Here is a 13,827-nt window from a genome sequence, read left to right on the forward strand (position 1 = left end):
TATTTATTTTGGCTGCGCTGGGTTTTGGTTGTGGCATGTGGGATCTTTTGGTTGCAGCATGAGGGCTTCTTAGCTGCGGCACGCATGCGGGATCTAGTTCCCCGACCAGGGATCGAACCCAGGCCTCCTGCATTGGGAGCGTGGAGTCTTACCCACTGGACCACCAGGGAAGTCTCCAGATGTTGTTAACTTTTAAGGACAAAAAAGGGAGACACTGTATGGTTAGAACAGTCACACTGGAGGAACAATGTTGTAAGAATTTTAATTTGGGGGAAGATCCTTTCTTTTGCACGGTTGTTTGTGTTAATAACTTGGACGATCTAATTCATCTTCAGTTTTTCCATGACCCAGGCCAAGACTGAAAACAGTTGATAATACAATCATGTGAAACACATTTTCTAGATACAAATAATTTGGAACACAGCCCGCCTATTGCTCTGAATGATTTACAGATTGCTCGTGTGAAGACTACATGAGACTTTCAAATGTCTGCCTAGCTGTCGCCAGGCACCAAGTCAGGCGGATATCAGTGACTGACTAAGTCCACATTCCAGGAACTTGTACCCTGAAATGTCTGCATGGCTCAGCAAGTCAAGAACTTCATGTGCACACAGTACCCATGTTGATGAAAACACTCCATGGTGGTCACCCCTGGAACTTCTCCAAATCCTATTGCCAGAGGCAACCAAAGTAAGTGCTGTAATCTAATTGGCTAAGACTTCCCTTAGCTTATGTCAATTATCTTGTAAGCTACACAGAAACACAGCCATTCCAGTTTTATCGCTAGTTTTCTTCTAAGCCTTGTCTGTTTGTGAAATAGAAGTGAGACAATGCACAGGAAAAGGAACAAGGGTTATCAGCGTGGGAAGGGACCTCAGAGCTCATTAACCCAGCTTCCTACTTCACAAAGAAGTAAACTGAGTTTCTGACTAAGTCATGTTCCCTGAAAGCAGAGCCTGAAACACGGAGTCAGGCACACGTGGTTTACTGAGGGAGTGCGGTTCAAGAAAAACCTATGAGGGAGTAAGTGAAGCAGTACAGAAAAGAGGAAGGTGCTGAGAAAGGCTATGACCTCAGGAAAAGTCTCGCCTTGGCCTGGAGGGCTCTGGCTATGGGCCTCCCCTGGGATGGGAGGGTCTGCTGTCCTAACGGCCTTGGATAATGCTCTAGAGAAAGGAGCAGCTGGGAGCTGTTAGATAGCAGGCAATGCTCACGGCAGCTGGGGGATGGTCCCAGTACTGGGGATCTGGGCAAGGCCCAGGGGTAGTGCCAGAGCACCAGAGAAATGTCTCTATAGAACGTCTGTATAAATACATATTTTTATTTATATAAATATATAAACAAATGTCTATACATGTCTCTCTCCAGAGATATATAGAGGCGGAGAGACAGAGACACAGAGAGAGACAGATAGACACAAAGACAGAAAGAGACACACAGAGAGGGACAGGGAAGACACACAGGCTCAGTGGGCCCGGCAGAAGCTGAAGTTCTACGGGAGCATATACTGGGCGCAAGGGAGATGCTGGTAGAGAAAACACATTGAGTGAAGGATGAGAAGTCTAGGCCACCAGAGAGCGGAGCAGATGCACAGAGAGCGTGTGTCTGTGCTGTGTTAACGGCAGAGCTCTAAAACGATGAGGCATGAGCTCCCCGACTGAGGCAGAGCTTTATAAGTGAGACCGGGCGGTGGGTAACCTAGGGAACACCTTTGTCCATGAGACCAGGACGGAGGCATGAGCACAGCTGCAGACTGCAGGAGGACACCCCGCGGTCAGCAGCGTGCAGAGAAGCTGGGGGCTGACACAGCGGTGACCACAGAATTACGGCCCGGGTCGTGACTGGGATCCTGTCCAGTGACAGAGCTCTTGTCAGGGGCATGGGAACAGGCTGCACTTGTGTGTGGGGGGCGGGGGGGGTGGTTTGCGGACAGCCTTAGGGAAGTCAGAGGTAGGGGTCATGACACAGCACAAGTCCCAGGGAGACTTGGCGGATGCACAGCCCTGGGCCGGTGGAAGGGGGATCAAGGGGAGGTGTGATGGCAGACGGAAGGCAGGGACCTAGCCCACGCACCAGGTGCCAGCAGGACTAGTGGCCAGTTGCATCTTCTTGGGAGGGTTTCTTTGATCCCTCCTCATTGGTCCCAGAATGAAGGACACCCTGAGCCTGCAGGCGGCTGGGTGGAGTGGGGGGATTGGGAAGGTGGCGGGAGGAATGGTGGGAGGTCAGTGGACCCTCCAAAGGCAGAAGCAAGGTCTCAGCAGTGGTCTGGGGCAAGAAACCTATTTAGGAAACCAAGCTTTGCAGGCAGTGGAAGACTCTGGTTGGGAGTTTGTACCTGAATCTCTAGGGGAACAAGGCAGCCCCTCTCATTATCCAAGCCTGTGTTTGCCGAATGTGCAAACATTCAGAAGTACGAATCTTAAAAAATGATTAGAAAGAACAAAGCTCCTATAGGGAAAACACACTATTAATCTTGAAAGTTCTCTTCCATTTTTTTACAGCTGCTCCTCCCCAATAAAACAACACATCGTGGTTTTGTTTATTTTAGCATATGACAGTTTTGATAAAGCCCCAGATCCTTACATCAAATATATTCTTCAATGTCAAAAGGACACGCAGAGAAATGTTTCCTAATGAAGGATTTGTCTTTTATCTGACATTGATGATTTAGCTGGTGCTGATCTCTTCATCCTCGTTTCCATTAAAAAAAAAAAACTTGAACAAAATTACCTTTCTTGGAATAACAGCTCCTTTTAAAACCTGACTGCTTTGTCATTACCTCTGTAATCTCCCTTGGAGATCATGGGCTATTCATTTTCTCCCTAACTCCAATTTGCCTTTTGATATTTTTCTTTGGTCTGTTCAAACAGTCCTCCGATTGCCCAGCTCATCAGAGTGAGGCCTTAGAACGAGCAAGAGTCCACTGCCATGGCGTGTCACCCACGGCGTGTCACCCACAGCATGTCACCCAGAGGTCAGCCAGCTCTGGGGTCCCTCCATGCACCACGGAGGTGCTTTGAAAATGGTCTAAGCTCTTCTCGTTAAAGCTTTCTCTAGCTCTTATCCCCGTGACATCTTTTATCTATATATCATGTCAGAGGCTGCAGCCTCATAGTCTTAAAAAAAAAAGTACCTACTGAACCTTTAAAAAAATGAAAACCTGACAAAAGGAAAGGCTGGAAATATGACATGGTTACCTGTGGACCCTCAGGGCCTGTGCACAGCTATGAGGGGGGTTCCCTGCATGAGGGGGCCTGGTTGAGAGGTAAGTGGACCTGAAATTCAGCCCACGTAGAGCTGCGTGTGCCTAGAGAGGGTGTCTTTTCCCACTTTGCACCAAGCGCCATCTGGATTGGCAGTATCTCTGGGTTCTTAGTGGGTAGTTTCTCCCACATGATGAATTGAGCCAGTGGGTCAGGTAAGGTTGTTGTTTTTTCTCATTGTGTGGAATTGTTGCTCTTTTCTTCTTTGGTTATTTTTTTTCCAGTCCTTTCTTTTTTTAATTTTTGAAAACATTTTTATTTTATATTGGAGTATAGTTGATTAACAATGTTGCATTAGTTTTGGGAGTACAGCAAAGTGATTCAGTTATACATATACATGTATCTATTCTTTTTCAAGTTCTTTTCCCACTTAGGTTATTATACAGTATTGAGCAGAGTTGCCTGTGCTATACAGTAGGTCCTTGTTGGTTATCTATTTTAAATACAGCAGTGTGTACATGTCAATCTCAAACTCCCAATCTATCCCTCTCCCTCACCCTTCCCCCCTGGTATTTGGTTATTTTTTTCTTTTATTTCATCTATGTGATTTGAATTTTGCTGTCCTCTGTGGAAAGTTGGGCAGCCCCTGGCACAGCCATGGTTCAGAGGAAGCATTGCACACACAAGAAACCTCACACACCTCTCTCTGCCTCTCTTCTTACACGTCCTCTCGAAAAGAAATTTCTTTTCAACTATGTTTAATCAGTGGTATGGATCCAAGTGCACTGGCTTAGTCCTTATTAGATTTTGAATGCACAATCACATCCCAACTCATTAGTGACAGGAAAGCTGAGCTGTCGAGCATGGCTTCCAAAACTCTAGGGAAGGGGTCTGTATTAGAGCAGAGTCCAGGATCCACACACAAGCTGAGCTGGCTTTTTCTTTTCTTTTAAGCTTTATTGATCTCAGGAAGAACTGAAGGCCTGTTGAAAAAGGTGGGAATCAGCTCAACATACCAATTTATGTATTATTTATGGACTTAAATAAGCCTAGACTCACAGCAATAAAGAAAAATTAATTCATGTGATAGAACTACCACTGTATTCAATTCCATCGTTAGAAATGTGTCACACAAAGACAGAGATCTTGCAGGGTGGAGAATGGGGTAGTGGAAGCAATGTGGAATTTTAGATCAGACAGCACCACCTCCCCTAAGACCTGGAGCAAGTTCTAAGACCTCTCTAGGCTTCAGTTTTCTCATCTGTAAAATGGACAGAAATATCGATTCTCAGGGTTGTTGTGATAATTACATGGGAGAAGTAATAGAAACTCAAAGTGGTTACAAGTTCCTGTTGTGGGCATCCCGTGTGAGGAGGGGTGCAGCTCCTAGACTCTTGTCACAGAACAGTCACCTTTCCTGACTTAAGGCGCATGGGAAGAGGCAACTCTGGCAGCAGTAAAGAACTCCCCCATTTTTACTCCAAAAAGACATAAGAAGAAAGACCTGCTTCACTAACAGGAAACAGTTCTCTCTCTCTCTCTCTCTCTCTCTCTCTCTCTCTCTCTCTGTCTCTCTCTCTCACTCTCGCTCTCTCCCTCCCTCCCCAATCTCTTTTCTGAAGTAAATACAAAACCGGCTCAATCACCCACCTACTGTATAGCAATAAGTCCAGTATTTTTTCTAACTATACCCTCCAAGTAATGGCCAGTCTGCCTTCCACGCTGGGCAAGGAGAGCCCTGATCTCCAGGTGGTCCCCTCCTGCCCTGGCTTCTTGCTGCCACCAGAGCAGCTGTTAAAATCTGATTGTCCACAGCCTGAGATGCCCATCCACCATGTGCTGATCCAATACCCTTGGTCCCCTGAGAGGGGACAGTGGACTTCAATGTCAAGTTCAGCAAAGGATGCCCACCCCAACGTGGGTTCCCAGGACAGCACTTTTTAGCTAATATTCTCCCTTCCCTTTCCACCCGTTCCCCAGACATCAAAGTTCTCAGAAGCTCTTTATCAGAATTAGTTCATGTGGCTAGAACCCTCTGACCCTTTCAGTTCCCTGTTATCTATGCCCTCCAAGGGCAAGGTGAGCTGTTGTTCTTGTTGTTGTTTTATCAGCTTTGAAATCCAATGGATCTCCTAACAATCAAGGAGGGCTGTCCTGACTGTCTTCAGGGAGCTGAGCCCTTGCCTACTCCGCCAGCTCCCCTTCCATGTCCTTCCCTGTTCCCTCCCCCACCTCCCCCTTCCCTTCCCCTTCCCAGTGCCAACTCCATCTTCTCTCCTCTCCTGCCCATCCCCACCCCAAAAAGGACAAAGCTACCTCCTGAGTTTCACCCCAGGGATTTCATCTCTCATGAAAAACACAACATATCTTCAGTGAGACATTTTACTACAAATATAACATTTATTGAAAGATTATTATGTATGACAAACACTGTGCTAAATATTTTAGGTCCCTTATCTCCTTTAATTCTCACAACTACCTGGTACAGGTATTATACTCTCCATTTTACGTATGAGAAACTGAGATTTAAGAGGCTAAACAACTCATCCAAGGACACAGAGCCTAGAGGTAGCAGAGTACAGTTTGAACCCCTTCTATCAGATTCCTCTGCTCCTTAGAGCCCCATCCCCCTGGCATTCACTCCACACTACTATTCTATATATTTGACAAGCACATACTGTGCCAGGAAATCTTAGCAGTGCTTAGCCCTCCTCATAAAATAACTCATTTTATTCTCCCAGAAATCCTATGAAGTCAGCACCATTATTATCCCCATTTCACAGATGTGGAGACTGAGATAGCATGAGCTTAAGTTAACTTACCCAGGGTCCAACAGCTGGTGAGGAGCAGGGCAGGGAAGCAAACCCAAGCAGTCTGAGACCCTTTAGGCTGTATGGCTCCTACCCAGCCTGGATCCTCCCAGAAGCCTCCTCCCCGCAGAAGAGGGGTGGCAGTGTTGATGGGACAGGGGAGGGGCCCCTGGGACAGGGACTCTTGCACCTACGTCTTCTGAGAACAGAGTTTCCTAAAGTGTCCTGCTCTGAGATGATGGCGGCTATGGTCAGGAGGACCAGGGAGGGGCTCAAGCCAGGGCCACCTGCTTGTGTGTCATGTCCCTGCGGGCCCTGCCACAAACGCTTTCCCACCCCCTGGACTCAAGGTACCCAGACCCCGTCTTAAAGCTACGCTCTCTTGAATCCTGTAGACTTTCTGGGGCTGAGAGTCATCTGTTAGAATGCAAATGCCTGTGGGCACTATACCTCCTCAAATACCACTCCAGCAGAGGTGGCAACCCGTCGGAACACACAGCCTTCCTTTCGGTGCCTCCTCTCAGCCCTCTCGGTGTGCCGAGCTCAGGTGCAGAGCCGGAGGCCCTGACTCAGGACAGAAGCGGCACCGGGAGCCGGACTCTGAGCCAAGGCTGACTCGCTAAGGTTGGCAATTGTTAGACAGGGACGAACAAGTGTTCAAGGAGCGGTGGATGGGGCGCTAAGACCACAGGGGTCTCCCGCGCCTGCACACTAGCATTTCCTGGGGCAGCCTGGCGCGCACACCTGCAGGGGACCCTGTTGGAGCCTGCCCCGCCCCCTCAGCTGCACTCCTTGCAACACGACAGACACTGCTCACTGGGAACCCGTGTCTGTCTGACTGAAGAGGGTCTTCCTTTGACCTTGGGAGCATGCTCAGCTGGCGCCCAGGGAAGCTGGGAGAACCAGCAGGTTAATGCCCCTGAAGTAAGCTGAACCAGTGTGGATGGGCACTGGTGACTCAAGACCAACTTCCTTGCCCCCCCTTGGGGGTAACTCCAGGGAAGTCCTATGCTGTCTCCCACGTTCTCCTTCAAGACTGAGCTCCAGGTACCTTCACTGGTGACTGGCTTTCACCCACCCCCTCCTTTCCTCCCTTGTCACCTCCCCAGTGTTCTACTTCACCTGGGGTGACCTCCCAGATAAACAGTGTGTACTCAAATCCTTGTCTCAGGATCTGCTTTAAGGGGCATTACTTTGAATATTTAATTTTATTCTGATTTTTCCTTCTGTGTTGTGTTTGCCTTCTTGGTTGATTTAGGGCTGTTTTACCACAATTCGTTCTTGAATATCATCTCATTTTGTACTTTGCATGGGCGCATGTATACAATTCTGTGATACAGGAGATGACAGAAGTGGACTGTGGAGATATAGGAGCAGAGAAACACTGACAGATAAAAGCAGAGCTCACACTGACTATCATCTTTAAAATGAGCCTAACCTTGACCATTTCTATCAAGTTCTATATTGGCTCTTGCCAATGAGTCAATGAATGATCATTGAGCACATATGTGTGTAGAAAAATCTGCTAGACACTGTGGATAATACCAAGCATAAGACACAGTTCCTCCCTCTAGAAGTTTTCAAGTGAATTGAGACAAAATCTGGACACCTAAAAATAGTTCATAAAGCAATGTGGCATGTAATAAATACTAGATGCATGCCATGTGACTTTAAATTTCAAGGAACAGTGGAATAAGTTTAATTTCTGGATAGCTCAACAAAAAGTTCAGAAAGATTTCATTACGTTTGCTAACTGCAAAGCAAATAGCTTTCCATCAAAGGAGTCCCTGGTCAGTTTTGAGGTACAAGGAACCGAATCACTACCAACAGAGTTTCTTCTTTGCATGAGGCATGCATTTGTTGATTAGAGAGCTATTAACATACAAACGTGTTTTCTAGGGGTAAACCTGATTCTAGGAATTAGCACCAATGATCCCAGAATCTTTAAATTCAGAGCTAGAAGGAAACTTCCAGAACTTCCAGCCTAACCCTGTCTCCCACAGGTGGCCATCCAGCTTGACCACCTACACCTACCTGAAGCTCACTCCCTGCAGTATCTCATTTCTTTGTGGGATACCCTAAGCGGTAGAAACTTCTTCCTCCAGTAGTGAAGGTTCTGTTGGAGTCACAGAGAAAGGCATTTTGGGAGCCCTGGTCACTAGAACACCAGGATGACAACACTTTTACAGAGGGAGATGAGGGCTGCCATAAACACCTAGAAAGGTAGGGAGCTCACCCCTCGCCTCAGGAATAGGTCAGCACTGGAGAGGAACGGTTTTGAGGATGCATTCCTCAAATCTTCCCAGGAATTTGTTCTACAGTCCTCAAAACAGGGGTTTATTAGGTTCTGCGGGCATGAACCATTTGAAAACACTTGAAGGCCTGATATTCTGAGATGAGCTAAAAAGAGCTCTAATCACTTTGGGGTGTGCTGGGGCAGGGACCCCAGGAAGGGCAGATCAAGAAAGGCAACAGCGGAGAGTGACAAGAGCAACCTTGGACCTTCTGAGAAAGAAAGTTGTTCAGGGGGGTTGAAATTCCCAGGAATCAAATGGGTGAGCATTTAGAGTCAAATCTGTACCTATAAGCATTAATTGAGCACCTGCTATGAGCTTAATACAATGATTAAAACCTTGGGTCCTTGCCCATGAGGGGCTCAGCCTACGTGCCTTGCCCCCAAGCCTTTGATTGCCTCCCATCGGTTACACCTAAGTTGATTCAAAGCTGCAACGTGTTTTTCTTGTCTTAGTTTCGTAAATAATACAAAAAATAGCAAGTAATATTTTTAAAGTCTGTATCCCCTCCATGCAGAATTAATCATTTTGTTTGCTGTCTCTTTTTTCACAAGCCTCATCCCCCTCATCTTTAGTCTCCCCCCCCAAGCCTTCACCCCCAGAAAATTACTACCATGAGTTTAGCAGATACTCAGTCCATTTTTCCTACAATTTTATACTCATAATCCTTTATTTTTCACTCCTGATTTCACTTTATATTTCTATATTTCAGTGGTCACCCTTGAGATTTTAAAATACATATTTTTGCAACTAAATCTAGAGTTACTTGATATCTGCATTCCACCTCCCAAATCTTTGCTTGCTTTAACTTCCCTCCCAAACTTACCCAGTCTCAAACCTTTGTTGTTTTTATGACCAGAATTTTAGTTACAAAATTGTACTTGCTTTTAAACAAGTACATAAATTGCTTTGCTTTTGCATCCCATACCTTTCTTCTGGGTTTATTTGCATTCCTGCTTTAGGACATTCTTTATTAGTTCTTTCTATCTGTAAGTGGTAAACTCTCCAAGTTCTTTTATGCTTAAAAATGTCCTTATTTTGCCCTCATTCTTAGAAATATTATTTGGCTGATGCTATACAGTCTATAATTTACTTTTAAATGTTTCAGCAGAGATAGCATGACATGTATCTATGATGTATGCTAGTTTTAATCTATGGTCACAGTTGGTTAAGACTGGAAGTACCCTAATCAATAATAAACACTCCAAGAGTGGTTAGTGAGAATTTGAATTTAAAAGGTTGCATTCAAGACTCCCCAGAGGCAGCTTCTGCAAGCCTTGTAAAGACTGCTATCCAAAACCACAGAGAGAGCATGTTAATTATGATAATTTTATAGAAATATTTTTCATTGTTGAAATAATTGGTGGTCAAGCTACGTGGAATGGTTAGAAATATTGCATAGACACCTCCCCTGTTCCTGTGTAAACAGGGTATAGAACTGGGCCAGCCCAGCACCTTCTCCGTTTTGACCTGTGTTCCACCATTTAATGGGGACTCTGTCATTTGATCCAACAAGAATATCCTTCTTCTAGAATAATGTCACATCTGCCTCCATGACATATTTTATGCAAGGCATTGGCAGAAATGCCTAAAGGATGACAAACAAGAATTTCCTTGACCTTATAAGAACAGGTATGACTGTTATTTGTACCTGCTCACCAAAAATGTTTGGGAGTGGGACAGAATTCCATCTGAGACTTGCTTTCATTATAACATCCTACTTGGTGGCAAGATTGTACAGAAGTGGACCTCACTCACCACTAATCTCTGGAAGCCACCAAACTCTATCAAAAGAATAAAGCAGTGATTGAATAGGCTTAGTTTAGTTCTTAACAGCTGGATATGAAATTCTGAGGTAGAGTGTTCCAGAGTAATAGCCATTGTCTTCTGGAAGAAGACATCTACCGATGAGAAGTCTTCTGTCAGTCTGATGGCCGCTGCCTTGTAGATAATTCTGGTGGATATTACAATTTTATATTCTGCCATTCTACCACAATTGAAATCTACCGAAGGATTTTTTTTTCTTTTTTAATCCTTGGCATTCTGACTTTTTCTTTCCAATATGTTATATCTTCATATTCAGAAAATACTTGGCCATTGCTTCTTTGAATCTTGGCTTTCCATCATTGTCATATTCTTTGTTTATAGAGTTCCTATTCGATATAAGTTGAAGTTTCTCATCATATCCTCCATGTCTCCTAATTTCTATCATATTTCTATCTCTTGATCTCTCTGTACGCAGGGAAAACTATGTCAGTTCTATCCTCCAAATACTAATTCTCTCTCTTTATCTGTGTCTAAACTATCCTATAACCCATCTATCGAGCTTTCTAGGTCAATGACTCTGTTTCTCGTTTTCAAGATTTCTGCTTGGTTCCTCTTAATCTGACTTGGAATAATTTTTTTTTCTGGCATTTCTGTATGTTTGATATGGGAATAGGGTCTCTTAGCATGTGCTCAGTTTGACTCTTTGATTCAGATATTATCACATTAATTCTTCAGTGTAACTGGGAATTGGATACAAGGCAGCTTGATTTTAGAAAAGTATGAGAGTAGAAGTATGAGAAGGGCACCCACCCAGAATCTGTTTGCTATTAGGAAGACCAGAACCAGGAGAAGGACAACAGCGAAGCAGGAATCTGCAAGATTTCATCTGCGTGGAGAAACCCTTTTACAGCTACTTTACAATTACATTGTGTTCTCTAAAATCGGTTTTCAACATCCTGGGTAGGGCTTGGCTTTGTAACTCGGAACTCTTGAGAGAAAACTGTGCCCAAAAGCAGAAGTGTTTGATCCTGTGAGAGATAGTTATTAAGGGACTATTTGATGCAAATAAATCAACAAACACTAAGCAGCTGGATACCTGATTCCAGGGCAAGCTTGGAAAGACTTAGAGGCCAGCTGGCAGGGAAACTGCTAATTGGAAATAGACAATCATGCGGTTTTTAAGCAGACCAGTGACATCATGCCGCTACTTCATTTTTCTTTTTCTGCTTTGTGACAGAATTGATGAAAGATACAAGGGACCTTTTAGCTGGTCAGGAATGCCAGAAAGATTAAATCAGGCAATCCCTCTCATTAGCAAACAGCCTATACAGAAAAATAGTTTATGGTTCCGACAGAGAAGTGATGGAGGGCTATAGGGCTAGAAGCCTTGCAACTGGAAAAAAACAAAAACAAAAACAAAAACAAAACACTATAAGTACTAAGATTCATTAATGCCCTCAGGACAAACAGTGTTAATATTAATTAAAACCAGTTAAGTAGGGGCTTCCCTGGTGGCGCAGTGGTTAAGAATCCGCCTGCCAATGCAGGGGACGAGGGTTTGAGCCCTGGTCCGGGAAGACCCCATATGCCACGAAGCAACTAAGCCCGTGCACCACAACTACTGAGCCTGCGCTCTAGAGCCCGCGAGCCACAACTACTTAGCCTGTGTGCCACAACTACTGCAGCCTGTGCGCCTAGAGCCCGTGCTCTGCAACAAGAGAAGCCACCGCAACGAGAAGTCCACGCACCGCAACAAAGAGTAGCTCCAGCTCGCCACAACTAGAGAAAGCCCACGTGCAGCAACGAACACCCAACGCAGCCAAAAGTAAATAAATTAAATAAATTTAAAAAAAAAAACAGTTAAGTATTGCTGTTGACTCTCACAAAGAGTTCCTGGAACAACTGCCACAATGTAGCACAATGCAGATTCCTGGGCTTCCACCCAGAGTGTTCCACTCAGTAGGTCTGGAATTGGGCCCAGGAACCTGCATATTAACAAGCACCCCGTATTCTGATATGAATGATCAAAAATAATACACTTTGAGAAACACCAGATTAAATTGTGGAACAAATTAATTCTAGGAGATGGTATATATTTCAATTTAGTCCTTAAATGTGATTGAACTTTTAAATAAATAAAATAATTACTGATTAGTGGATAAAGTTTCTGCCACTGAAACAAAGCAAAAAAAAAAAAAAAAGGAGAATGGAAAGCTATGCTAACCAGGATTCTCAGTTACACGTACCTGAGACGGGCTTCCTATATAGGAGCTCCTCCAGTTGAGATGCTTTAACACAGTGGTTCTCATCCCTGGCTGCACATTACAATCATCTGGGGCACTTATTAAAAAATACCAGTGCCTGGGCTCAACCTCAACCAATTAAATCTGAACATCTGGGGGTGGAGTCTGGGCATCAGCAATTTTTAAAAGCTCACCAAGCAATTTTCATGTGCAGCCAAGATCAAGAAGCACTGGCTCTAATGAGAACTGAGGGGCTAGTCTTGCAAAACCAACCTTGGAAAGCAAAGGCAAACATTGCTGCCTTCAAATGGCACTCGGGCTGGACCTTAGAAATAATTAGGTATCTTGTGGAAAGACCAGGATTTCAGAACGTACCCTGAAAGCAAGCTGCTTTGGAATTCACAAATGGATTTTGCGGGTAGGAACTCTTTCTGAAATAACACCAGGCAGGTGCCTTTTGTTCCAACTGTGGCTTAGAAGTGGGACATTACAGCTCCACTCTCAGTAAATTATCAGCTGCAACCGAAAATTAGCCCAGTTGTCATCATTGATTAAGCAGTATATTTCGAAGTCTCTATTCATCAGGAAAGGGACCCCACCACTCAACAGATTAACAGATTATTTTAGTGATTAGCTAGTGTTTTCCATCAGGTTAGCAAAATGCTTGATAGATATACTTTGGTCAAGCAGTAACCCCTGATATTGACAAAAGAAGTCTCCCAGAGCCTCTCCCACACCCACTCCTGACCCTCATGGTCTGGGAAAGCAGGAAATTCATCCCACAGGCCCCTGGTATCATTTCCATTACCTCCGTCTTCTGCATCCTTTCCACCTCCTCTTACACTCCAAGGAGAGGATAAGGTCTGGGTTTTGACTTGACAACAATATACAAATTCTCTTTTCAATTTTGCTTTTCTAAATAAAATAAGCTCTATACCGTGAACCCTTTTCTTCCCAAAGTACCCTACAATCGTGAAAGTATTTTTATAAGCTTCCTCTGTACTCTGCATCTTTTTCACATCTCTTAAGTAGCAGTTTCAGCAAGCAGTGCCAGTCAAGCACTCAGATGATGGTGTGCCTTGGGTAGGTGCCTTGGGAAGGGGGCAGCTGGCAGCAGAGGGACGAGGACTCCTCCACTCTTGCCCTGAAATCTCCAGCACCCGATCTTTGATTCTTTGCCAGCTTTGTGGAAGCAGCCTGGCTAGAATTGCATTTTCTTGTTGCCCCTAACAATTCTACTGTAGGGAACAGCTTGGTGCGATGGGGTGGGGGAGGGGTGTGTCAGGAGCCTGGAAATGCAAGTGAGTGTTACAACTCTACCTTACATCTGGATGACCTTGGGCAAGCCATTTAACCTCTCTGAGCTTCTGTTTCCTCTTCTGTGAAACAGAAAGAAAAACACCCATCCTGCCTTCCTTAACAGATGGTTGCGAGAGAATAAAGTGAGGTGATAGATGTGAAAGTGCTCTGGAAATTGTAAAGCCTGATATAACTCCCAAGTTTTATC

Source organism: Balaenoptera physalus, assembly GCF_965194825.1.
Source record: "Balaenoptera physalus genome assembly, chromosome: 3".
Taxonomy (NCBI): Eukaryota; Metazoa; Chordata; class Mammalia; order Artiodactyla; family Balaenopteridae; genus Balaenoptera; species Balaenoptera physalus.